This window comes from Nycticebus coucang, chromosome 19, assembly GCF_027406575.1.
Source record: "Nycticebus coucang isolate mNycCou1 chromosome 19, mNycCou1.pri, whole genome shotgun sequence".
Classification (NCBI taxonomy): domain Eukaryota; kingdom Metazoa; phylum Chordata; class Mammalia; order Primates; family Lorisidae; genus Nycticebus; species Nycticebus coucang.
Window position 1 is genome coordinate 15,052,440 of NC_069798.1, and position 26,853 is coordinate 15,079,292.

The window sequence follows — 26,853 nt, forward strand, 5'->3', positions numbered from 1 at the left end:
CTCTGGGAGGCTGAGGCGGGTGGATCACTGGAGCCCAGGAGTTTGAGAATTTTCTGAGCAAAGCAAGATCCCATCTCTACTAAAAATAGTAAAACCAGCCAAGTGTTGTGGCAGGTGCCTGCAGTCCCAGCTACCTGGGAGGCTGAGACAAGAGAATTGCTTGAGCCCAAGAGTTAGAGGTTGCGGTGAGCTGTGACACTATTCAGGGTGATGGAGACTCTCAAGAAAACAAAACAAAACTAAAAACCCAACTTGCATTTTCTATTACTTGACCATTGCCTTCATCTCGTTTGCACCAGCTCTTCAAGGCCTTCTTTGGTGGGGAGCTCTCCTTATTTTCTGATTGCCTCTTTCACATGACTCTTAGTCCAGCCTCCCCAGGAACTGAGACACACACAGCCGGGGACTCGTGCCTCTGTTCCTCTATGAGCTCCTTTAATTAGGAGGACTCCTGTCTGCCATAAGATAGGCAGCTGGCCTGCTTATTCCTATGAACTGCACTTTTTGCCAAGAAAAACATGTCTTAAAATTTTCAAACCGGCCCTTACTTGAAAAGGGGTTGGTTCAGCAGCCAGGCTGGTGCCTTTGCCATCTGCTGCTTCCTGGAAATGTTTGTACAGCCTCCTGCCTTTCTCCCGAGCCACCTCTTCAAACTTCTCTAAAGTTTTATTGCTCAACGAGCAAGTTCTCTGCTGGCAGAGACGCTCATTGAAAGTTTACAAATAGGTTTCTCCTGTTTCTGTAGAGAACATGTAGCTCCCCATTAGTCCTGCTGTGGAGCTGGGGAGCTGCCGTGGGGTCACCAGGCCACTTGTGTGTCCATTTGGTGAGAACAGCAGTTTCTTAGGCTTCTCCTCCGTCCTTTAGTTCCATCTCTAGCCCCGGCAGCCAGCTCTCCTGTGGAGGCATTTTCTCTCTCTCTCACTCTCTCTCTCTCTCTCTCACACACACACACACACACACACACACACATAAAGCCACTTCTTGAAAGTCACTTTATAAGAAAGGAGAAGGAACAGCCTGTCTCCCACCAAGGACTCGCCCCCACACACTGTCCTCACCAGGATTAAGGTTCTAATTCATGTCTCAGCAGAGCGACAGCTTTCTGTACACTTGAAAGTGCAGGTGTGAGATCTGCTCACCCCCAGGATCCTCTGCACTCCTAATCCCACTGAGGAGGAGCAGAGGACTGGAGTGGCTGAGTGTGCCACGGATGGGCACAGAAGTTCCCACACAGTCACCTGGGGCAGAACAGAAGAGGTGGGAGAAAGGCTTCCCTTAGCTTGCAGGTGAGAAGACCGTGCCCCCAGGAGTAGAAGCAAGGTCCTCACTGCAAGGTCAACCTTCTTCCACAGCCAGAAACTCTTCCCTACAAGCACCATCTAGCTTTTCTTTTTCTTTTTTGAGACACAGTCTCATTCTGGTAGAGTGCTGTAGCATCATAGCTCACAGCAAGTCAAACTCTTGGGTGCAAGTGATTGTCTTGCCTCAGCCTCCTGAGTAGCTAGGACTACAGGCGCCCTCCACAACACCTGAGTATTTTTAGAGACAGGGTCTCATCTTTGCTCAGACTGGTCTTGAACTCCTGAGCTCAAACAATCCACTGGCCTCCTAGAGTGCTAGGATTACAGGTGTGAGCCACCACGCCTGGCCCATCCAGTTTTTTTTTTTTTTTTTTAAAAGAACCCACTGAAAACAGAGACTTCATCAGCTCTGTGTACACCCGTGTTCACTGCAGCACTAGTCACAACAGCCAAAGCCTGGAAACAACTGAGTGTCCCCTGGGGGAAGAATGGACAGACACCACGCGGTACAGACCTCCATGGAACACCGTTCAGCTTTAAAAAGGAGCAAAATTCTGCCTCACACTACAGCATGGATGAACTTAGAAAAAGTTACGCTGAGTAAAACAAGCCTGATGCAGAGGAAAAACACGGATTCCACACAGGAGTTACTCAGAGTCATCACACTCATAGAGAGTAGAATGGTGGCTGCTAGGGCTTGAGGTGAGCAAGGAATGGGGAGTTCCCGTTTCATGTGCACAGTTTCACTCTGGCAAGAACACAAATGGGAGGAAACAGTGGTCATTTGTACACAACAACATCAAGGTACTTACTGCCACTGAACTGTCCAGTTCTATGGCTAAAATGGTAAATCTCATAATTATTATCACACACACACCTATGCACACGCACATACATATATAATCCATTTCTTTGTCTCTGCCTGATTTTTAATTCTTCCCTCCCCTTCCCCCAACTTTGCCTGACAAACCTCCAAGGCATCTGGAGAGACTCCTCTGAAAGGCTGCCCTATTCTCTCCCCAGCCTCACTTGCTATCTACTGTCGTAACTATTAGTCTCCAGTCTGTTCACAAGCCTATCTCCCCTCTCCAGATTGTGAGCTCCTGCGATCAAAGACTCGGAGCCATCCCAGCCCTGCCGGGGAGCAGGCTGACAGGTTTCCACTCACTTCCTTTCGGCTCACCTGGAGAGTGGGCTCTGAGAGAGAGGTTCTCGTGTCCTCGAAAGCTTAAAATTTGCACTGAAACATATGTAGGAACATACAGTCTCGACACAGAAACAGAATTTCTTATCACCAAGGACAAAGTAAGAGTTAAAAAACAAAGGGTAAAATAGGAAAAGCCTCTCGAGACTCTGTAACACTGTGGAGGCTTATGCAGTGCGGAGTTTATGTGTCTGTGTGTGCACGTGGGTGAAGAAGTATAATTCCTAACATCTACTTTGTGACAAGGTCACCACCTGCCAAACTGATCATGGACTAGTAATTCTACAGGCAAGCATGAACTCTATCCGCGTGTGCTGGTCTCTGCCTGCCTCTCCTCACTTGCTAAGCACTGGCTGTGGGATGCACTGATTTTGACATTTGTACCTGGGGTTTCTGAGCCATCGCCCTGGTGGTGAGACTCAGCGTTTGGGGCCCTCAGGCATTAGCCCTGAGGTTGAAACTGCCTCTTCTGCAGTTAGGAGCAGCCCTCTCCCCTCCCCGCTCTCTCACTGCACCCCAACCACTCACAGCCACCTGGTCCACAGAGTGGGACTTTGCTAAGGTCCTGACTAGAGCTGCACCAGTCTCCCTCTTCAAGCTCTACCCTCAACTCTGATCTCCAACCCTGGGAGGGGAGCTTTTCTGCCTGGCTGGCTCTGGCCAGTCCTTGGCCTTGACTTACACCCCAGAGTCCTATGACTGACCTTCCAGGAGGGCATTTTGTCTGAGTATTGACGTTACTTGAATTTCTGGCCTGTGTCCCCCCCACTGCCACCTTCAGAGCTGAGGTTAACTATTATGCCAGTGGATGCTATGTATGGCCCATGCCTAGCTGTACCTTCCGAGCCAGCCTCTACATGAATAGCCCCTTAGGTTTGCACACACCCTGGGAAGCTCCCAAATTCTAGCCATCTGCCTTGTTCCCTTGCCTTCGGCTTCAGAAAAGGGAGCAGAAGGCCTCATGCCACAAGGCTTTATGTGTGATGCCACCTGCCCCACCTCTGTAGGTGGGTTGATCTTCTGCTGCATCAAACAATCCTCTCCTCCAAGCATCAGAAATCAATCCCAGTGCTTCTCACTCCATGGTCATGGGATAAGATCAACTCCCAACACTCCAGAAGTAAGAGTCTGGTCCCACATGTTACCAAGCCTGCAGTGTGCTTACCTGGGCAGCCACTATGTGCTCTGACCCCTTCCGGGTCTTCAGCTACCTTCAATACAGTAAGATTGCCCGAGGCATAAGAGTCTCACAAATACATTACATTTGTTCCCCTAAAAAAGTCAATAAAATCATAAACATTAAAAAAAAAAAACAAAACAAAACTGCTGTGCATGGTGGCTCACCCCTATAATCCTAGCACTTGGGAGGCTGAATTGCTTGAGCTCAGGAGTTCAAGACCAGCCTTAGCAAGAGTAAGACCCCCATCTCTACTAAAAAACAAAAACAAAAACAAGTAGCTGGGCATTGTGGCAGGCACCTGTAGTCCCAGCTACATGGGAAGCTGAGGCAAGGAGATCTCTTAAGCCCAAGAGTTTGAGGTTGCTGTGAGCCATGATGCCACTGCACTCTACCCTGGGTGAAAAAATGAGACTATTTAAAATAAACAAATAAAAATTAAAATAAAAAAAAAAAAACTTTCAAAATGGCTAAAATCTGCCCATGAAAAAAAATTCAAGTTACTCTTGGAACTTGCCATTCAAGAAGACTTGTCCCACCAATAGCCAGTCCCTGTCCTACCAATTTTTGTCCTTGTTTTTAAAAAGCATTTTCAAAAATACAGATTTTTTTCCAAAGAAGACCGTGTCATGTGAGGAATGCCTCTTCACTCACACGGACCTGAATAACAAACACCAGGCCCCACCCAGGCGCAGGGTGCCAACAACAGCAGAACTCCGGCACAACGCGTTGGCCGCCAGGCTTTGAACTTCCCAGCTTTGTCAACGGATGTCACAACCTCTGTGTTACTTAAACAGATTTTGGTATTTAAAGCACATCAGGTTTGTTTGTTTTCACTTCCATCCAAAAACAAATTTTCCCCTTAAGGGAATATAGGAGAGACGGTTGTGAACGGGAATCTGCCAGACAGTCAGGTACTGGGGGGATAATCAGAGATTCAAGTTTATTGTTTTGTTGCTTTTAAATGCACATGACTCTTAAGAAAAAAGTGATGCCTACAAGGCTCTCCCTTGCCTGCTTCTTCAGCCCCCAGTTAAATAAGCTGTAGTTTTTCTAACAAGGTTTCATATCATCATCTTGCTTTTGCTGAGCAAGTTCTCTCTGGAATAATTTCATAACCCTCCCCACACGATTCCTAGTCACCAGCAGAAATCCATCCCTAGAAAACCTTTCCTGAACCAGGCCCCTACCCACACACCCGATTGCGTCAGGCGCTCGCTCCTCAGGGCTTCCACAGCCTCTTCGCCACTGCATATGACGCTCTAGGGAAATGTGTGTTCCACCCTGTCAGGGATGGGTTATTCATCTTTGTAGTCCAGGGGCTAACAATAGAGACACACATGTGCTGAGTGCCTGATGCATTTTACCTAACTGCACTAGGTCGCCAGAGCTGGTAACATAAGCCCGAAGGTCATGATACTGTTTTTTAAAAAATCCCTTTTCAAAAATCCTTTTATCATAAAGATACTTACTTGCCCTAGACTGTTTATTGCAGCTCAATTTACAATCACCAAAATGTGGAAACAGCCTAAATGCCCACCAACCCAGGAATGGATTAACAAGCTGTGGTATATGTATATCACGGAATACTCTTCAGCCATTAAAAAAAATGGAAACTTTACATCCTTTGTATTAACCTGGATGGAAGTGGAAGACATTATTCTTAGTAAAGCATCACAAGAATGGAGAAGCATGAATCCTATGTACTCAATTTTGATGTGAGGACAATTAATGACAATTAAGGTCACAGTGGGGGTGCGGAAAGGAAGAGCAGAGAGAGGGAAGGAGGGAGGGGGATGGGGCCTTGGTGTGTGCCACACCTTTTGGGACTTTGCTTAACAAATGTAATCAGTAATCTGGTTTATTGTACCCTCAATGAATCCCCAACAATAAAAAAAAAAAAAAAAGGAAAAAAAAATCCCTTTTCCTACATTAGGGACAATTGGAACCAAGGACTTTGGAAGCCCTGGGATTCTCTCTCTGCCCCTCATCTTTGATTAATTACCTCCATGGGCTAGAAAGGGTTCCACAGAGAGGACCTATGACCACATTGCTCTGATTCCAAGTCCAAAATACCAGGGGAGATTCTGACTGGCTCCTGGAACAACTGACTATGGCCTGGGAGGCTGAGGAATACAAGAATATGAACACTTACTCCTGAAGGTCACAGCTGGAATTAGAAAGGAAGATTGCCCTAGAGGAAGGCAAGGAAAGTTTTGGCAGTCAGAACAGATGTCTCCCATCCCTCTGTCACGCAGCGCAGTCACAGACAAGCAGCAGCCACGTCACCAGGGCCCTTGTAGGAAAGGCAGCATCTCAGGCTCAGCTCCGTCCCACCTGAGCAGCATCTGCATGAACATGGGGTGTGCATGACCACGGACACGTGGGGAGTGCTGCTCTACACCCTCCGAGCCCAGGAACAAGGCTCAAGGACTAGGCTGCCCAGCTGGTGCATGAACATCCCTGCTGCCTCCCTCCAGGGACAGGCAGACGACAGCTCCCCCACAGGCTGCAGAGCTAGAGGTACATGCTGGACGGTCTGAGAGTTTGTCTGCATTGCAGACTCACGTGTAAATACTACTAATCTAGCCTTCCTTTTAGGTTACAGAGTGAATCTGACATAAGGTTTCTAATCTGAGAGCAGGCTCTCTTTTTCTCCTAAAACCCAAAGAACTATTCTAAGTCCAGCAGATAAAAAACACAGCGTAGGCTGGGAACTCTGGCATTTCTAGAATAGTCAATTAACCTTTATTATCCATACTTTGATTTATTACCACAAAAACTCATATTAAACTCCAAGCATGGTTATTAATAGTATTCAGTATCACCTCACTGAAATATAGGAACCATTAATTTTGCCAAATATCAGGGTTACATTTTATCATAAGCACAACAGGACTGAAAACACAGATAAGGAACAAAAGAGATTAGGTTCACGTGAAGGAAGGATACATTTTAAACCTAGAGAAATCTTAGGTGACTTTTAACACAGATATGGGCATACTCTGTACATTAAGGAAACAAACTCCACAGAGAGATGATGCCTGGGGTAAGACCGGAGGGCAAACATGAATTACCAGGTGAGGAAGGTGAGTGAGGGCGGGAAGGGCTTGGTACAGGGAAGGGACAGCATGAACAAGCTCAGCGCACTCTAATTAACAGAAATGCCAAGTGTGGGTTGGTTAGTGGCCCCTGTTAAAGCCAGAGGAAAACTGAAGATAGTTGGGGGGGTGGGGAGCAATAGCTAGAAACCCCTTTTTCCTAGAAAGATAAAGCCCACGGGAAAACCTATCTATTTAAAGATGGGCAGCTAGTCTTAGGATGATTGGGTGTATAGTTTTGTCAGCAGACCGGAAGCAATCCTCAACGTGGACCACAGAAGAGCTCCCAATCTCCTGCACATCTGTCCTCACCCCCGTGAGAGAACAGAGGGCCAACAGTGAGAGGGTCCTGGGGGCCCCCTTGCCGGCCACACACTTGCTGAGTAACCACCGGCAGACCCATCTCCTCTCTGGATTTCAGGTCCCTCCTCTGTAAAACAAAGGAACCGTCTAGAAAGTATTTCCCAAGGACTGAATTTCATTTTTTCATTTAATATCTTTCTTTGAAGGGGGCAAGATTTTATTCATTCCCTGACTTGTTCCAGTGAGAATTTTCAAGAACCTTAAAAAGATAGATTGATACCGTCACAAAATGTCAATTAGAAGTAGATAAGAAATAAGAAGGAGGCTCAGCGCCTGTGGCTCAAGTGGCTAAGGCGCCAGCCACATACACCTGAGCTGGCGGGTTCGAATCCAGCCCGGGCCCGCCAAACAACAATGACGGCTGCAATCAAAAAAAAATAGCCGGGTGTTGTGGCGGGCGCCTATAATCCCAGCTACTTGGGAGGCGGAGGCGGGAGAATTGCTTGAGCCCAGGAGTTGGAGGTTGCTGTGAGCTGTGATACCACAGCACTCTACCCAGGGTGACAGCTTGAGGCTCTGTCTCAAAAAAAAGAAAGAAAGAAAGAAGGAAACAGGGACACCGAGGCAGAGATGAGGCTCTGACAGGAAATCTACACCAGGGCCAGCTCCATACACAGAAGAGTGGGGAGGAGGAGCTCACAGATGTGGCTGCCTGCTTCCTGGCCGCCAAAGCAAAGGAGCATGATCAGTCACACACAGTGTGTCCCTGAGAGGCAGGCAAACCGACGCTTGGGAGAAGCCATATAATGTTAGCCTGTCATCTAAGTTTCAAATGAAATGTTGTTACAGACATTCAAGCATACAAGAGTCGCCTGGAAAGTATCCAGCCATGTATGTCTCTATTTGACAGGGCTGATGCTTTCCAGCCAGCCCTCGTATGTTTCAAAGAAAGCAGAGAGCCTTTAACTTAATAAACCAGTCAACTGCCACAATAAGGACCCCCCACATTCATTATTCTGTCCCCTTCAATTTACAAGGTACGCCCCTTCAGAAATATGAATTGTGGCCTTTCCCTGGGCCCTGTGAAAGAAACTTAGGCTGCTGGCATGGCCCCCTCCTCCTCCAGGTATAGCCAGGAACTCATCAAGTTTCCCTTTCAATCAAGAAGAGGACCATGTCCATCAGTGGCTACTTTTCATTAAGGCCTCTGGACCTAGCACATGCAAACATTAGAAGGAAAGGACAGCAGAGCCACCACAGCTGACCATCTCCCTGCACTGACCACCTCCTTGAGTTGATCCAGTTTTCACAGACTGGACATGCACCACGTGTATGTATCAGTACAGGAAGCCTAGGTCTTTATGTGACCACCTCCCTCTGTTGACCCCTGCGTGGTCACTGTATATATTTTAGCATTCCCATGTAGCACCCCAAAGTACAACAAGAATGATTTGCTGATTGCCTCATTGGTTGTTGACATCTCCAAAGTGCTGGGGACCAACAGTCCATCTGAATGGCCCTGCCTCCATTTGAGTTGGTTGTTGACTAAACCTGCTCCAGACAAAGCATCTATCCCTGCTATGCGCGATGCCAGGCCTCAGGCTGTGTGGTCCCCCCACGGAGGACTCCCATTCGCAGTGGTCATGACTGCCTCTTGACAGACCGGAGGATGCTCAGCTTGCTCCAAACAAAGGCACCTGCAGGGAGCATCCCTCTTTCCTAGAGGTCACAGCCCTTCTACTCAAGTACCTGGGGCACGGCTCTCTGTCCTTGAATGAGACCCATCTCGTTGCTACTTGCCTATCTTTATTTCAGACACAGGTTTGTAGTGATCGACAGCTCCTGGTTCAGAATCCTCATACCCAGGTTTAAGCTCTGTATATACAAAGGTGCAACCATTTTCATGACATTTTGGAGGTGGTATATTGAAGCCTATTTTATTTTTTCCAATTTTTTTTTTTTTGCAGTTTTTGGCCGGGGCTGGGTTTGAACCCACCACCTCTAGCATATGGGGCCGGTGCCCTACTCCTTTGAGCCACAGGCACCACCCTTGAGACAGAATCTTAATACCTCCCCCTGGATAGAGTGCTGTGGCATCATCCTAGCTCACAGCAACCTCAAATTCTTGGGCTTGAGCAAGCCCCTTGCCTTGATCTCCTGAGTAGCTGGAACTACAGGCGCCTGCTGCTGTGCCCAAATGGTTTTCTATTTTCTTTTTTTTTTTTTTTTTTTAACTTTGTTTACAGGAATTTTTTATTTATTTATTTTTTTAATTTTTTTATTAAATCATAACTGTATACAATGATATGATTATGGGGCATCATACACTCACTTCATAAACCATTTGACACATTTTTATCACAGTGGTTAACATAGCCTTTCCGGCGTTATCTCAGTTACTGTGCCAAAACATTTATATTCCACAGAGATGGGGTCTCACTCTCGCTCAGGCTGATTTTGAACTTCTGAGCTCAAGCAATCCACATGCCTCAGTCTCCTAGAGTGCTAAGATTACAATCATGAGACACCGCCCCCAGCCCCAATTTCATTTTTAAATAGGTGATATGACCATGATTCTGAAACAAAAAACTATAGAAATAGATACAGTGACACACCCTCTCCCCTCCTCACTCCCTCTCAGTTCTCACTTCCTGCCCTCGGCTATCACATTTCTTGTGCGTTAAGGTTTCTTTATGCACATGTGAGTGAATACGAACACAGACTCCAGGTTTGATTCTTTTTTTAACATGAATGTTTGCATAGTAGACATTGCATATTAAACAAATGGCTTTCCTCCTTGCATTTTTCACTTAGTAATACTTAGCAATGTTCCTCAACTTACAAGGCGGTTATGTCCCAATAAAACCAACATAAAGAAGCGGGACCATCATCTTAGGTCTGGGATCAACTGTATATTTTCAGATCCTTCCCTGGCAGTATATAGAAGTGTCCTCAATTTTTGTTCTTTTTACAGTATTCCAGTGTTCCATTTACAGATGGACCAGAGGCCCTTATTGGGGATACTGGGATTGTTTTCGGTATCTTTTGTTCCTATAAAAAAATGCCATTAAATACCCTGCACATACACCATTTTATATTTGTGGCACTATCTCTCAATAATAAGTTCCGAAAGTGAAAGTATTGGGTCAAATGATATACACATTTGTAAGTCTAGAAAGTCACTTAGATGTTTTGCAGACAGAAGACATCGCAGAAAAAAAAAGCAATGGATTAACTGTGTGCTTTGCTCAGAGCGTGGCCAGGAGCTCCCTGAGAGCCATGTGTAAAGCTGAGGTCTGCCTGCCCATCGGCCACGCCTCACCTGCCCAGACTCTGGGACTCATGTTTAGGAAATCAGAGATTTCCACCCTACAGCCAGGGTTTTAGCTGAGAGCACGTGGTCATTATGCAGCTGCCGGAGGGGGAGACAACCTTCTCTGTGAACTGAACACTGGAGGCTTCTGAATTCACCATGAAGTCCATTACTACATGAGGGTCTGGAAGTGCCGGGCTGGCCGGGAGAGCAAAGCAGCTCTGGGAAACAAACTGCTGGGGGCTCGGGCAGGGAGACGGGGAGCCCTCCGCCACTGCAGCCAGTGTCTTGCTTGGCTCCTTTTCTTTGCCTAGGGCCGTCACTCATCAGACACTGCTCAGCACCCAAGGCCTGGCCTGGGTAAGCCGGGTGCCCTGCACCCACCAGCCTACAGCCCCACCTGCCTTCTCAGGCCTCTAGGCAAGTCACCTCTGGACCGTATGGCTGTGTGGGGTCACCTCTCCGAGCTCCGTCCTGCCATAGAATGAATCCCTGGGCCTCTACTTCCTCTCCATCCTGGGAAAGGGGGAAATGTTCCCAATATTGTCACATAAAAATCATCAGGTAGAGAATGATCCCATTTCTGTAAAAACCGATCGACAAACGCAGTTATATGTGTATACAGAAAAGTCCCAAAGGGCATAATACAAAGTGTTCATTGTGGTGGAATCACAGAAGCTTTTTCTTCATTTAATTTCTAGATTTTCTATAATAAGCCTTTTGCATTTTTTAAATGAAGCAAATGGACTAAATGGTTTCTAAGGGTTTTTTTTTTTTCCTAGACGTATCATGGATCAAAATTAAAGTCACATGTGAAGGAAACAGTTATTTGCTTCAATCATAGTGAATACATGTTACAGCAAAACACCCACCAGCAAATTCAAAACCTGACCTCGGAAGCCTGCTGTCTGCATTCCCACGCCAGACTAGCTCGAGTCTGGCACTCAGCTATTCTGATGGCTGGGCCTCAGATGTCCGGAGGCACATTCTGCTCCACCTGGGTGCAGGTTGAGTTTCTCCCAACTCCCATGACAAGCTGCACCCCTCATGTTCATCTGCTCCCTGCTGGTCTCCAACAGCCTCTCAGACTCCTGGAGGTGTTTTCTGTTTGTATAGTTACCTATAAGGAAGATTGTAATGAGGGAGTGTGGGGGTGTCCAAGCACGATAAAGCCTTCCCAGGAGGCTGTGCTTATGGCAATCCCATTCAGACTCAGTCCCTCAGAGAAGAACCACCAACACATGGTCTTTCTAGAGACTTTGGAGTCTGGGCCTGGGTTCAAGTCCACGCTCCCTTATTCTAGCTTAGACAAGTTATAGAATGTCTTTGTTTCCTCATACTACGTACCTCTAAGGGAGAAAAAAGCACACGGTTTGAACCAGATTGTGATGGGAAATAAATAAGAAATGTACCCTCAAAGCACCGACCACACCTCTTAGCACATACGCTGAACAACTGATAACCATGACCACTATTTGTATTTTCATTATATGAGGTATGCTGTTTGCTAAGGAACAAGAGGAAGGTGGCCTTATGCCAAGCAGAGCAAAGAAAAGCTAAGGAGCCCTGTCACCTCCTCAGTGTGGCAGGAGCCAACAGCTTGTGGGATATACCCAAACTATGGCACAAGAGTTAATTTTTAAGCCTGATCCCTTCCCCCCACTCCCACATAAAAGCTGACACAGGCACTTTTTTTTGAGGCCGAGTCTCAAGCTGTCACCCTGGGTAGAGTGCCGTAATGTCATAAGTCACAGCAACCTCCAACTCTTGGGCTCAGGCAATCCTCTTGCCTTAGTTTTTCTCCATTTAGTAGGGATGGGATCTCACTTTTACTCAGGCTGGTCTTGAACTTGGGAGCTCAAGCAATCCACCCACTTCGGCCTCCCAGAGAGCTAGGATTACAGGCGTGAGCCACCTTGCCTGGCCGACACAGGCCCTTCCTCTTTTTTTTTAATGTATTTCTTGCAGCAAAATTTTGTCTCTCTTTTTTTTTTTTTCCTTTTTTTTTATTATTGGGGATTCATTGAGGGTACAATAAGCCAGGTTACATGGATTGCATTTGTTAGGTAAAGTCCCTCTTGCAATCATGTCTTGCCCCCAGAAGGTGTGGCACACACCAAGGCCCCACCCCTCTCCCTCCTTCCCTCTCTCTGCTTTTCCTCCCCCCCAGCCTTAATTGTCATTAATTGTCCTCATATCAAAATTGAGTACACAGGATTCATGCTTCTCCATTCTTGTGATACTTTACTAAGAATAATGTCTTCCACGTCCATCCAGGTTAATATGAAGGATGTAAAGTCTCCATTTTTTTTAATAGCTGAATAGTATTCCATGGTATACATATACCACAGCTTGTTAATCCATTCCTGGGTTGGTGGGCATTTAGGCTGTTTCCACATTTTGGCGGTTGTAAATTGAGCTGCAATAAACAGTCTACTACAAGTGTCCTTATGATAAAAGGATTTTTTTTCCTTCTGGGTAGATGCCCAGTAATGGGGTTGCAGGATCAAATGGGAGGTCTAGCTTGAGTGCTCTGAGGTTTCTCCATACTTCCTTCCAGAAAGGTTATACTAGTTTGCTGTCCCACCAGCAGTGTAAAAGTGTTCCCTTCTCTCCACATCCACGCCAGCATCTGCAGTTTTGAGATTTTGTGATGTGGGCCATTCTCACTGGGGTTAGATGGTATCTCAGGGTGGTTTTGATTTGCATTTCTCAGATAGGGATGATGAACATTTTTTCATATGTTTGTTAGCCATTCATCTGTCTTCTTTAGAGAAGGTTCTATTCATGTCTCTTGCCCATTGATATGTGGGATTGTTGGCTTTTTTCATGTGGATTAATTTGAGTTCTCTATAGATCCTAGTTATCAAGCTTTTGTCTGATTCAAAATATGCAAATATCCTTTCCCATTGTGACACAGGCACTTTCAACAGCACTGTACCCACACCACATGCTAACACGCATGTATGTTCTGACATGCTGGGACAAAGGGAGTCAATTAGAGAGTATGTTTAAAACACGTCCAGCCCCCAGCTCACAGCCATAAAGCCCACGAGAGCCTGAGAGACCTGAGGAAGCCAGAGGAACTCAGCCTGAGGGCATCCTGGGAGGCTCCCAGACCTTGCTGGCAAGTGTGCCCAGAGAGAAGCAGAGCCAGGAACCAACAGTGTTCCCGTAATGAAACTACAGGGCCTTAGAGAATGGCAGGTGTGCTATTTCCCTTAATTAGTCACAGCCCCTGAAAGCAGAGCGCACCAGACAGGGCGTGGTCCTCACCTGTGTGGCTTAGGCAAAACAATAAACACTTCTGCAGTGCTACCAGGAGGTCTGAGCTCACCTTCTAACCCGGTGCTGAGCTCAGAAACCTTCTCCAACCATGACATTCAGGAGAAATGGAGGCTGTTGCCCAGAACAGCAAGACACCAGACGGCAAGGCTGTCCTTTTCCCCAGCAAACCAAGCTCCGGACCATATGCAGCCAGAAGACGTCAGAGCAAGGGGCTCCAGACATCTGCCCAGGAAGCCTGGGGCCCAGTGTGGGTCTGCCTTCGCAGCAGCCGCACCCCGGGGAAATGGGGCAACGCCCAGCAGGGCACCATCACAGCACCCAGATCTGATATATATTTTTTTTAATTGAAGTATAACATAATGTGAACTGAAAATAAAATCCCAAGCCCTGTGCTGACTGAACGGACCCCTCTTGGCCAAGAGGACCCCAGAGAAACCTTAAAGGTGAATTCCCAGCCATGTGGGGATGGGAGGTGAGACTCAGCATTTAACCCTTCCCCTGCTAAAGGCATCAGACTTTGTTTCCTAAGAGCCAGACTAGGATTCTTTTCTGATAAGAGACCAACAACTTATGCTCTGTAGGTTTTAACAGCCTACAGAACATGTGCAGAGAGGGTTTTTATGTCCCCGTTTCACCTTTTGACATGGAGGGCCATTTTTAATCACAGGCCCCCATAAAAAGACAGAAAGCCCCACTGCACAGGAGTACAGTTCTCTCTGCATAAATATTCAGGACTCTTCCTATAGCTTGTTAAATTTGTCTATTTAACCACCCTGCTCAGTGTAAAATCCTATTCTCTCTGTCCCCCCCTTGAAGTGCAGTTTTCCTGGCTTGTGGCCGAGAGCCCTGTTTCCCAGCCTGCTAGAATAGCCACTGCCTGCTCTAAACCCTTTATGAGAAATGAAGCCCTTCTTTTCCAAATAATAAACCTTGTCACTTCTCTTTACTTACAGTAAGTTCCGTGAAATGCACAAATCTCAAATATACAACTTGTCAAACGTTCACATTCATAAATACACATGTAACTACCACCCGGGTGGGGACACAGACCCACCCAGCACCCCCCAGGCTCCCTCATGCTTCCGCAGCTGCAGGGTCTTTTTTTTTTAATTTTTTTTATTTTCACATATATATGTGTTCATTAGGCTTCCACTTTTTGCCTTCACAGAATTAAAAAGGATTAAAATTTAACAACAGTAACAATGTTTAAGATAGGGACCAGAAACAAAAACCTCGCAAAGAACGAACGAAGACAAGTACATTCAGAAAAGAAATTAGACGATTGCTGCAAGGAAGCATTAAGCAGTAATAATAACAGTAATGCAAAGAAAGTAACATTCACATTGTCAAATAAGAGCCTTTTATTGCAGAGCAGGATTCTACTACATAAATAGGTGGAACTTTGGGCGGTGCCTGTGGCTCAGTGGATAGGGCACTGGCCCCAGCAGGTTCAAACCCAGCCCCAGCCAAACTGCAACAACAATAAAAAATAGCCGGGCGTTGTGGCGGGCGCCTGTAGTCCCAGCTACTCAGGAGGCTGAGGCAAGAGAATCGCCTAAGCCCAGGAGTTGGAGGTTGCTGTGAGCTGTGTGACGCCAGGGCACTCTACCGAGGGCAATAAAGTGAGACTCTGTCCCTACAAAAAAATAAAATAAAATAAAAAAATAGATGGAACTTTTTTCTCCTTGACTGATATGTGGGCTATTTCTTCCAGTTTGAGGCTAGCATGACTATCTGTCACCCAGGTGGGGGTACAGTGGTATAATCACAACTCACCACAGCCTTGAACTTCTGACCTCAAGTGAGCCTCCCTTCTCAGCCTCCCAAAGTGCAGGGATTGCAGGCATGAGATGAGGCACCTGGCCCAGGAACTTTAATGGTTCTTAATTCCATCGACTAAAATATTTCAGAGGTACTTTAAAAGCCACCAAATCCTTTGCAGGTCAAATTATGCATTTGGGGGGAAAAATCTGCCTTTTACTCATTCTTCAGGCAGTATTTATAAAGGGCTGGGAAGCTCTGCTAGGTGTTAGGGCTATCACCTTGAGTGTGCCCTGCCTATCCTAAACCTGCCTCAATACAGCAGGTGAGTTGCTGGGAAGAACAGTTACCTAATTGTTGTTTCTTAATTTTCCTGATTCTTATCCTTCTTTTTCTTCTCCTGACATGGAGATAAGGAAAATGGTGGCTTGTTATTTATCAGATCTTGACTGATCACCTACTATAATCTAGGCCAAATACTATAGCCACATGCCTGGAAAACTATGCAGAAACACAAAGGCCCACATGGGAAAAAAGACCTGAAGTGAGGCAGGGAAGAAATAAGATAGAATTCTTCTTTTTTAAATAATTAATTTTTTAAAAATTTAATTTAAAATTTAATTTTTTTAAATTTTGGATTAATATGAGGGTACATATGATTAGGTTACATTGTCTGTGTTTGTAAGGTCAAGTCCGAGTTGTAGTTGAATCCTTAACCCAGGAGGTGTGCCATACAAATTGCACCCATTGGGTGGCAGCTCACCGAGCCCACCTCCCCCATGATAGAATTCCTCTAGAACACAGATGCCCCCATGGCCCACTCCCCTGTTCAGCAATGCCCCACCCCACCCCCAGGCTCATACAACACAAGACTGAAGTGGGCGTGCAGCCAGGACACCCTGCCCCCTGCACTACTGTCCCCCTCAACACCGCCTCCACCCATGCCACCTCCACCAAAGTGCACAGAAGGCAAATAAAATTACAAATTACAAACACAGCGACTTGTGTTTACACAGCACAAGACAATTAGTTGTTGACTTAAAATACTTTGCTTGCCACACTCTTGTCTAACAGATTGGCTATTTTGGAGTCATATAAACAAGCACAGCCTGCTTATACTTAACTAGCCTTAAAATCAGACACAAGTGTACTTATATATAAACAAAAACATCAAAAGTCTTTTTTTCTTTTCTTTTTTCTTTTTTTGTTGAGACAGATTCTCACTGTCACCCTGGGTAGAGTGCTACAAGCATCACAGCTCACAGCAACCTCAAACTCTTGGGCTCAAGTGATTCTCTTGCCTCAGCCTCCAGAGTAGCTGGAATTACAGGCGCCCACCACAATGCCCAGATAGTTTTTCTATTTTTAGCAGAGACGGGGACTCATATTTGCTCAGGTTGGTCTCAAACTCCTGAGCTCAAGAGGTCCACCCGCTTCAGCCTCCAGAATGCTAGGATTACTGGCGTGAACCACCATACCCAGCCCAAGGTGGCACCTGTGGCTCAAAGGGGTAGGGCACAGGCCCAATATGCCAGAGGTGGCAGGTTCAAATCCAAAGCCAAAAAAAAAAAAAAAAAAGCAAAAGTCTTAATCTAAAGAATGACAAGGTTGGTGCAAAGGACTGATGTAGAGTTAAGAGCAGGGGAGCAGGGTTGGTGGGGAGGGAAATCTGGACTACTTTTTGTTAGAGAAGACAGAAATTTTAAACAGAAGTATCTACAAAAGTCTTTTGAACCTGCAAGTCACGCCTTCCTATCATTCATGCATCCACACTTAGCTTTCCCATAAAAAAGCGTTTGTTCGAACTTCCAAGAGCAGTTTCGCTTTATCCACACTGACTACTCATCTCACTGTCTGCTGACAAAAGCCCTCAGGCCTCGCCGGAGTCCACCCTCTGGCTTAGGCACAGGCAGAGATCAAAGCACTCTCCCTGTGTTCTGCCACACCTTGGGGAACTAAGGATACAGAGGGTCTTTACAAAGAAATGTGACCCCAAACAATACATGACACACACAAAGGAACAGGTGTATCACAAGAGCAGGGGACGATGGGAATGACTTCCTGAGATACACGCACAGCTCCCTCCTCCTCGTTCCTGATGTGAGTGCACACACCTGCAAAGGTGTGTAGAATGAAATCAGTTTACTTAAGCACCCCTTCAACACTCATTTTTTTTTATACCATCCTACAGTGAACCTAGGGGAGACGTCACAAACTTTCCCAATTAACTTGCCTTGAGGTCACAAAAAATCACTTCAGTTATCACAAATTATCTGAGACGTAGCACCATAAAAACCTTATGGTCAGGAAATTTACAGAAACTGAGGACATCTCTCCAGCCAATGAACAAAGGAGCACATGATAAATGAGCGAACGTATTTAGGTCAAAAGTTGTAAAAAAAAATTGTGATTATATTTCTGCAACACAGAACACTGTAACGATCAAGGGCACTCAAACCAGCTCAGGAAAAATGAAGAGGCCGCATCTGCAAACAGGAAAAACAACAACCTTATCCAAAATAGCAAAATGTCCATCCACATCACTCACTTCTCTGTGAGTTGACAGCAGGAAGTGGAATTTCCAAAATTTTCTTGAATTCAAAACTGTAATTCCTCTCCCCTGTGTCCTCTGGGAAGACATTGTTCATAAACAAACAATTCCCAATAACTTACTTCTTTGCTGACTGTCTGCGTGCAGCGCAGCACCCACAGCAGCTCCCTGACCCGCCACTTCATGTTCCTGCAGCCTCATCAGTGACATCATGGAAAGACCACGACATGCTGTTGTTACTGGCCCGCCAGAGTCTGCAAAGGGCATTATGCTGCTCTCTCAAGGTTTTCATTTTCTGTGACAAATTATTCTCATCGCTACTAACCGCTTATACTAGTGAAAAAGACAAATGATTTAATTAGGAACCAGGCATAATTAGATTTTGAAGGCACTTTCAACATGAACGCTACATTACGGCACAGCTTCGCTTGCATTAACAATTAGTCTTCATCGACCATTCCAGAACATGTGAAGACGCCGAAGGAAGCAAAGAAAAGGAATAGTAAATTGCTAAAAGGAAAGATATATTCAGTGGTATAGCTCTTTGAGAATTGGTGCAGCAGGTTTTCCAGTTTTCACTAGAAGACCTCAAACCCACCCACACCCCCAAAAAGGTATGTAGTGAAGTGAGTTTCAAATATGAGGGAGAGAAGGGTGAGAAGATGTAAGATGTAAGATGTAAGATGTGAGAAGATGTAAGAAGCTGAGAAGATGTAACCTGATCCTGTGTACCCTCATATTAATCTGAAATAAAAAACAAAATAAACTTCTCTTGCTTCTAGCACCTAAAATAAATAAAATGAAATAAGATAAAGTAAAATAAAATAAAAACAGAAAAAAGAAGCTGAGAAGATGGCTAGAACTAGAAACAGTGAACAGAGGGGAGTAGCCTCTCCTCTGACTACCATTTACCCTCCAGCAAGTGTTGAGAGACAGTAAACGCCTCTCTATCCAAGAAACAGTAAACATTAGGATGTGAAGAGTAATGATGGGGTATAAAAGAAATAACAATAGTAACAGAATACAAAGTAGAAAACGGAAGAGAACTAACCAATTCAGCATGGACTTGACCTGTAAGAGCAAAATGTGATTGATGGGCATCAGAGCCATCTTTCTAGATTTCTGTAGAAGGGTGTATGTGCACCCACCAGAAACTGAACCTACGGGAACTGTGATTACAGAACCCAAAAGATTTACTTGCCGTCTCCTCAGAAGTTCAAGGTAGGACTATATTAAGCCCTGAAACCTCCCTACAAGCATATTTCAAAAAAATTAGGTGCAGTGTTAAAAATTGTTATTTGGAAGTTATAAAATCTATGTGATTTCATACTAAAAAACCAGCATTTTAAAAAATTCTACTAGAAACAGCAAGAGTTGTAACATTAAAAAATTTTTAAATTTCAAACCTCAAACCTTAAGAGCACCTGTGAGCAACACTTTTATGAGTTTATCCTATATTTAAAACAGGTTTAAGGCTGGGCACAGTGGCTTACACCTATAATTCCAGCACTCTGGGAGCCAGGAGGGAAGGTCCCTGGAGCTCAGGAATTTGGGACCAGCCTGAGCAAAAAAACAAGTCCCCATCTCTACTAAAAATAGAAAAATTGGCTGGGTGTGGGGATGGCCCTCGCCAACAGTCCCAGCTACTCAGGAAGCTGAGTCAGGAGGATGGCTTGAACCCAGGAGTCTGAAGTTGCTGTGGGCTAAGCTGACAGCAAGCACTCTAACCTGGTGCACCAGAGTGAGACCGTTTCAAAAAACAAAAAAATAGGTTTCATTTGATCTAGTAAAATAATATAACCAAGATTCCTTCTTAGTTCAGTATCTTGGCAATAGATCAAGAGACATGTCAACATGTCACTGAAGAGAGAAGGACATGCTATTTTCTTTACTTCTGAGACCTGGCAAAACAGCCTAAGAAATAGAGGCAGTTGAAATTCCAAAAAATTCCAATGCAGCTAAGAGTTCTCCATACAAATGAATTGAACAGATGCTGAAATTTATCAGCGGACTCAACTATTATGAAAGGCATCCCAGGATGGGGGTCATGTTACTGCACAAGGAGGTGTTGTTATGGAGACAGCTGCTGAAGGCTCCCTGGCAGTTCCAGTGTACAATTAAGGCTGTGAGTGATCACAGAACAGCCAGCAGGGTGGTCTCCATGGAAACCACCAAACATACATTTTCACATGCAGAAGGACTGTTCTGAATCAATGACTCTTTATATAGGTTTAAAAACATTTGTGAATGGGGCATCAATTGCTTCTTTTGTTCGGACGGTGTCTGATTTGACATGCTGTCAGAGACCTTGTTCTCCTGGGTGCTGAATTCCCAGCAGTGTCTGGAGCAGGCAGTCCACAACTAAATTCTCTACCCAGAACTAGTGAATACGAATGGTGAATTCAGACCCAGGACATCCCTGGTTAATTTCATGAAAGAATTAAACTAGTGGGGCGGCACCTGTGGCTCAGTCGGTAAGGCGCCGGCCCCATATACCGAGGGCGGCGGGTTCAAACCTGGCCCCGGCTGAACTGCAACCAAAAAATAGCTGGGCGTTGTGGCAGGTGCCTGTAGTCCCAGCTACTTGGGAGGCTGAGGCAAGAGAATCGCTTAAGCCCAGGAGTTGGAGGTTGCTGTGAGCTGTGTGATGCCATGGCACTCTACCCAGGGCCATAAAGTGAGACTCTGTCTCTACAAAAAAAAAAAAGAATTAAACTATTGGATTGACAGAGTCAAGGAGGGCCTGCCAACTGCTGGCTCTCCTAATCTAGGGCTGTCTACACATCATTTAATCTTCTCAATGATGTAGACACTGTTATTGCATGCATACACATGTTTACACATGAGAAAAATTATTCACATACGTAGACAGTGGCAGACCTGGGACTCAAAGCTAGGTCAAAACAAGTCTTTCCTAGACCTATGTGACTCTACGTACTGCCCTGTGCCTGCACTTTGCCACTCCCGATTTCCATATACATTATCTCTTACATTCTGATTTGAAATGCTTAGAATCCCAGCTTCCAGCATTTTCTAACTTTGCGATACTTTCCCCCTTGGTCACTGATGGCTTGCTCCACTTCTGCACCCATGACACACTCCAGGTTTGAGGACTCAAATGCAAACATGTCTAAGAAGGCTTTTACCATCATCCATCTGGACTGTGTGGGCAACATTCTATCCTAAGGAGCAATAGAAAGGGAAATCGTATTCCAGAAATGTGAAATTTTGACCGCCCAAACTGACCAAAAAAAGGGACGAACATGCCAGAGAACCTCCTGCACCATTTACATCACAATCTTCCCCAAGAGAAAATGGAACTTGGTGATCCACATGGAAGGTCAGTTGGCTCAGTGTTTCCTACTTGATTCTGCTAAGTCTACTGAATAATTTGTAAATCTACCAGATGTTTTATCACGTAGGCACTGATAATTAATGATCTGGTTCTTAGCAGATCGTTACATAATGCTACAACTGAATGTAAGTGAATGTAAATGTTGTCAGCGTTTAGTTTTGAATATCAGGTAGAGTCCACACTGCCAGAATTCATTAGAATCATGTATTTGAACTATCTTTGGATATCTTCTAGTCCAGAATCCTTGTCGTACGAAAGAAACAAGTGAAGATTAGAGGTTGCCTTAGTTTATTTAGGCTGCTATAACAAAATGCCACAGACTGGGTGGCTTATAAAGAACAGAAATTTATTTCTTACAATTCTGGAGGCTGAGAAGTCCAAGACCAAGGCTGCTGTCTACTGAGAGCTGCTTTCTCATAGGCAGCCCCTTCTCGCTGTGTCCTCACGTGGTGGAAGGAGCAAGGCAGCTCTCAGGAGCCTCTTTTATAAGGACGCTAATCCCATTCACTCTGCCTTAGGGTCTAATCACTTCCCAAAGACCCTCCCTCTTTATACCATCACCTTAGGGGTTAGGAGTTCAACATATGCATTTTAGGGGAACAAAAACATTCAGACCAGAACAGAGGGGTTCAGCAAAAAGAGACCCAAGTTAAATAGTGAGTGCTCTTTCCTTCCCTTTCCCCCCTGGAACCCCAGACCCTCTATCACGCACCCCTAGAGAAGACCACAACCTCCCACACCCCTTCTCCTGTCCCTGCCTCTCTGCTAGAGCTCAGACAGAGGGGTCCCCGCTCGCTTTAGTTTTAACTACCCCCTTTCCCTCTCATGGACTACTGAAACTTGTTAACCGCCCCCCCCCCCCCCCGCCTCCCGCCATTTCCCTTTATGCTCTAGCATCTTTAAATCTCCCTATAAATGGTTTTTCTCTTTCCTAGAGTCAAGCACACACTAGTCCTTCTTTTCTTAGAGAAGGCGTCACCTTCACAAGATCCGGCTCTCCCCTATGTTTTACCCACCTCTTCCTTGAGTGTCTATGATGCGTCTTCTGTCCCGCTCCCAGTGCTGTCCCTTACTAAAACTGTATCCTCCAAGGCTAGCAATGTCCATGGAGGTTCCTCCTCAGCCCAGATCTCTTGGCAGCATTTCTGCATTACTCCTGGAGATTCTTCCTGACGCTTCCCCACGCTGAACTCTCCTGAATCCCTTCTGCATCTTGGCTGCTACTTCTCTCTCCTGCTCACTGCTGGTCCCTGGCATCTAAGTATCTCCCAAGCTAAGTCTTCAGCTTCTGTTCTCCTCTCCTCACATCCTTTCTCTCTCAGCGAGTTCATCTATTAACTCATTTTCCTGATTTCTACAGCCAAAGCCCAAATAGACACTCAAAGGCCTGAGATCCCACCAACATTTCACTCCACATTTCTGCACAAAACAGCTCCATTTAGGTTTTATGACCATAACATGTGTCTGAAGTACATTTCACCAGCTCTATTGCCCAGATTCCTTCACAATCACCCCCATTTCTGGGTGTCATGCCATGGATTCCCCATGTCTCTAGCCATAAACCTTCCAGCCAGGTACTAAGTCTAGGGTTGGGCCAGGAGTTGGAGCCATTACTGCAGGAAAAGGTCCCATGAAGCAGACCAGTCAAGATGTGTGACTTCACTGAGGACCAGACTGCAGAATTCAAGGAAGCCTTACAGCTGTTCGACCAAACAGGCGATAGCAAGATCCTGTACAGCCAGTGTGGGGATGTGATGAGGGTCCTGGGCCAGAACCCTACCAATGCTGAGGTGTTCAAGGTCCTGGGGAACACCAAGGGGGATGAGATGAATGTGAAGGTGTTGGACTTTGAGTACTTTCTGCCCATGCTTCAGACTGTGGCCAAGAACAAGGACCAAGGCACCTAGGAGGATTATGTTGAAGGCCTTCGGGTATTTGACAAGAAAGGGAACGGTAGTCATGGGTGCTGAAATTCGGCATGTCCTTGTCACACTGGGTGAGAAGATGACAGAGGAAGAAGTTGAGATGCTGGTGGCAGAACATGAGGACAGTAATGGTTGTATCAACTATGAAGAGCTCGTCTGTATGGTGCTGAATGGCTGAGGATCCTCCCAATATCCCCAGAGCCTGTGCCTTTTCCTGTGTGAGACTGTATCTAGCCCGAAGGTGTCCCAGCTCTCCAGTCACAGCACCTTTCCCATTTTGTCTCTTTGGGATGATGTTTGCCATCAGCATTCACCAAATAAACTTGTTCTCTGTGCCCCTAAAAATAAAAAAAACCTTCCAGCCATCTGTGATCTTCCCTGCCCATTATTCCCTAGGTCCAAACTATCATTACCCAGCCCCTATCTGTTCTAAAGTGATCTGAGTCTTTGTTATCTAATTCTTTTTTCTTTTTTTTAATTTAATTTGAATTTGAATTTTTTTTTATTGTTGGGGATTCATTGAGGGTACAATAAGCCAGGTTACACTGATTGCATTTGTTAGGTAAAGTCCCTCTGTTATATAATTCTTTTGTCATGCCATACAACAACTATATGGCATGTGAAATGATTAAAATGTATTTTCTTTCAAACTGTCAGTCAAGTTTGACCTGGTTTCTTGCCATCACTGCCTTGGATTTACCGCCGTCCTAAATGTGTACAAGTCATTTCCAATCTATTTTGAGCACCATTGCCATACTAACCTACTCAAATGTTATTTTCCTTTAGTCAGCCTTGCTCAGGGGTCCACAATGGTGTCTGTGGAATAGCTTTAGGGCTTCCAATTCTCTGTCTGTGCCCTAATTACCAACCTCCCATACACACACCTCCATATCCTCTTCCTTTTCTGGTCAAATTTATTGATACTGGTCTCCAGTTGCTCATCCCACTTTGGGCCCCTACCAGTCATCCCGGAAGGCCCTCGTTCCCTCTTCCACCCTTCCCAGCAATGCTGCAGCCACAGCTGCCCGCTGCCTCTGCTGGCTCACAGAGCTCTTCCTCTTCTCAGCTGCTAATGTCACCAGCACGCAGCTCAGCTTCATCTCACCCTTGTTCCTTTGCCCTCCTCCTCTGGATTACAGCGTGCCTAAGGCAGGCACACATGACTAATACATCCCCCCACCTCCCCACAACATCAGATACTCCAAAGATTTCCCTAAATAAATGTTGACTGACTGGTAGAATCATGTCCCAGAAGACAAGACATTCAGAGATCATACGTGTTAATGTAACTTCTAATACCACACAAACTCTAAGACTCTATTATATCTTTTTTTTGTTTTGTTTTGAGACAGTGTCTCACTCTGTTGCCCTAGGCTAGAGTGCCAGAACACAGCAACCTCAAACTCCTGGGTTCAAGGGATCTACCTGCCTCAGCCTCCCAAGTAACTGGGACTACAGGCATGCACCTGTAGTCCAGGTGCGTGCTGATCTTTCTAATTTTAGTTGAGACAGGATCTCACTCTTGCTTAGGCTGGTCTCAAACTCCTGAGCTCCAACAATCCTCCCATCTTAGCCTCCCAGAGTGCTAGCATCATAGGCATGAGCCACTGCACCTGGCCAGAATCTATTATATCTTAAAACCTAGGAACTGGCAGCTGTTTTAGGCTAGTAGAAAATTATAACATAGACTTAGGGAAGGGACTGGAGAAGGCAAGCGAGGCACCTGGGTACAATATTTAAGGATGTCCCTGTTGACTCTCAGGTGCTGACTCAACACCATACGGCCCTGAGAGTGTGGCCACCCCAGAACTGGCCCAGTAAACATGAAACACTAACAATTAAAACAATAAACGAAACCAGCTCAGCAAGCTATAGAAAAATTATTTTTCTAGAACCATAGAAAGTACAGGCTAAGACTTGATTCTCTGGTCAGGGCACAAAACAGTGGCAACAATTATGGCACTGGCTTTCCAGGAAGAAAGTGTTCTTATGCAAACAACAGCTCTGGGTGGGCGGGGAGGACAAATGCTGGAGCCTCCGCCCCCAGGTGGGTGCTGCTGCCTGAGGACACCTCTCCTAGCCAGGCTCATCCTGAACACAAACTCCTCCGCCCTCTGCTGCCACTTCCCAATGGCACTGAGAATTCCAGTCGGTTTGAAGTAAAAAGATGGGACAAGACACTCTGCTTAATCCAAGAAGAAGTCTCGTGTGAGGACTGAAGTCTGCCAGAGCACTGATCTTCAATCAGTGTGCCGTTAATTATTTTTGAAAGAAGTTCAAAACACAGTAAGTATATTCTTTTATCTTTTCTTTTTTTGATCAACATGATTTAAGTGTGTTGTGGAAGGTCAACTATAGGTTCAAGCGTGCCGTGAGATAATAAAGGTTAAAAGATGCTACGCAAGAGAAACTTACTAGGAGAAAAATATCGACTCAGACCACATCTGCCTTATACATCTCCACCCCTCATTAAATCCACCCACTTCGTCCCGCATGAGTGCTTTAAATCACAAGGGAGAGGGGATCCCAGTTTTTTATGAAGATGCATTTAGATTTTTATAAAGATGCATTGCTTGAATCTACCCAGAGGAGGAATAATTTTTTAAGGGTTGCTACCTATTCTGTTGTTTTTAGCTTCTCTAAAGTGTTTCTCAAATTCCCCTGAAAGGGTGGAGAACCTGTGGCCTTAAGGAAACATGTGGGCTTCCTAGTCCTTAAGGGCAGCCTTTTGACTGAAGCCAACTTTTACATAAAAAAATGAAGCTTTTCTTGTCTCCTTTGGTGCTTAAAAAAGCACAATCTTGGAATCAGAAGGCCGCAGGTTCCACCCCTGTGAGGAAAACAGTATTAGTGATGACCACACAAAGCGACCAGGTGGGCACCTTTCCCCATGCTCAGCACTCTCAGATCCCAAGAGAGACAGTGAAAAGAGAGAGGACCGGAGAGAGACAGGGACGCCTTCTCTCAGAATGTAGAAGTTATGAAGCTGGTGTGACATCTCCTTGGAAGATGACCAGCCAAGAATGGGGGTTTTTTAGAGCTAGGAAGAAGGTACCCTCAGCCCCTTCAATAACTTCCCTATGTATTTTTGGGTCTGCACAGAATCCAAATTCTTCTCTGGCACCAAGGCAACATCCTTCTAGTCACCTTCTGAATATGCCGGCACCCAGCAGAGTCACAGTGACATCCTGAGGAAATGCCGTACTGCTCCGTACAATGATGCTGGGTTTCAAATGTCAGTGCATTCCGATGTGTAAAGAAGGGATACGTATTCTACCACTGAGGACCACAGAGGCTATTTTCAAATAGAATAAAAGAAAAAAAAGGAGGAGAGAGGGATTGCTTCATGGACTGAGGCTGGAAGAGACCTTGATGGCTCATCTAATCCAATCCTCCACATTGAAGAAGGATTAGCACTAAACCACAGCAGCCAATTAAAAATCCTTCCTCTTCTGACTTAACCATTGAAGAGGAAATTATAAACCTCCTTCAGAGTTTAAAAAGAAAAAATAAGTAAAAAGGAGACTCATGAAACTAGGGGTCAAGTAGGCAAAGGCACATACACAGAAAA

At 45.5% G+C, this 26,853-nt stretch overlaps 1 protein-coding gene, 1 non-coding gene and 1 pseudogene across 3 annotated transcripts in view; 2 read left to right on the forward strand and 1 right to left on the reverse strand.

Annotated features, from left to right (window-relative positions):
* TMEM241 (transmembrane protein 241) overlaps positions 1-26,853 on the reverse strand; it is a 137,963-nt gene that overhangs the window by 16,820 nt on the left and 94,290 nt on the right. The gene's annotated exons all lie outside the window — the stretch shown is intronic.
* LOC128572181 (U7 small nuclear RNA) lies at positions 18,532-18,593 on the forward strand. Its single transcript, XR_008376091.1, has one exon. It is a non-coding gene; the product is annotated as a U7 small nuclear RNA (small nuclear RNA).
* Positions 22,334-23,618, forward strand: LOC128571868 (myosin light polypeptide 6-like; annotated as a pseudogene). The gene has a single exon (XR_008375987.1). The product of XR_008375987.1 is annotated as a myosin light polypeptide 6-like (transcript).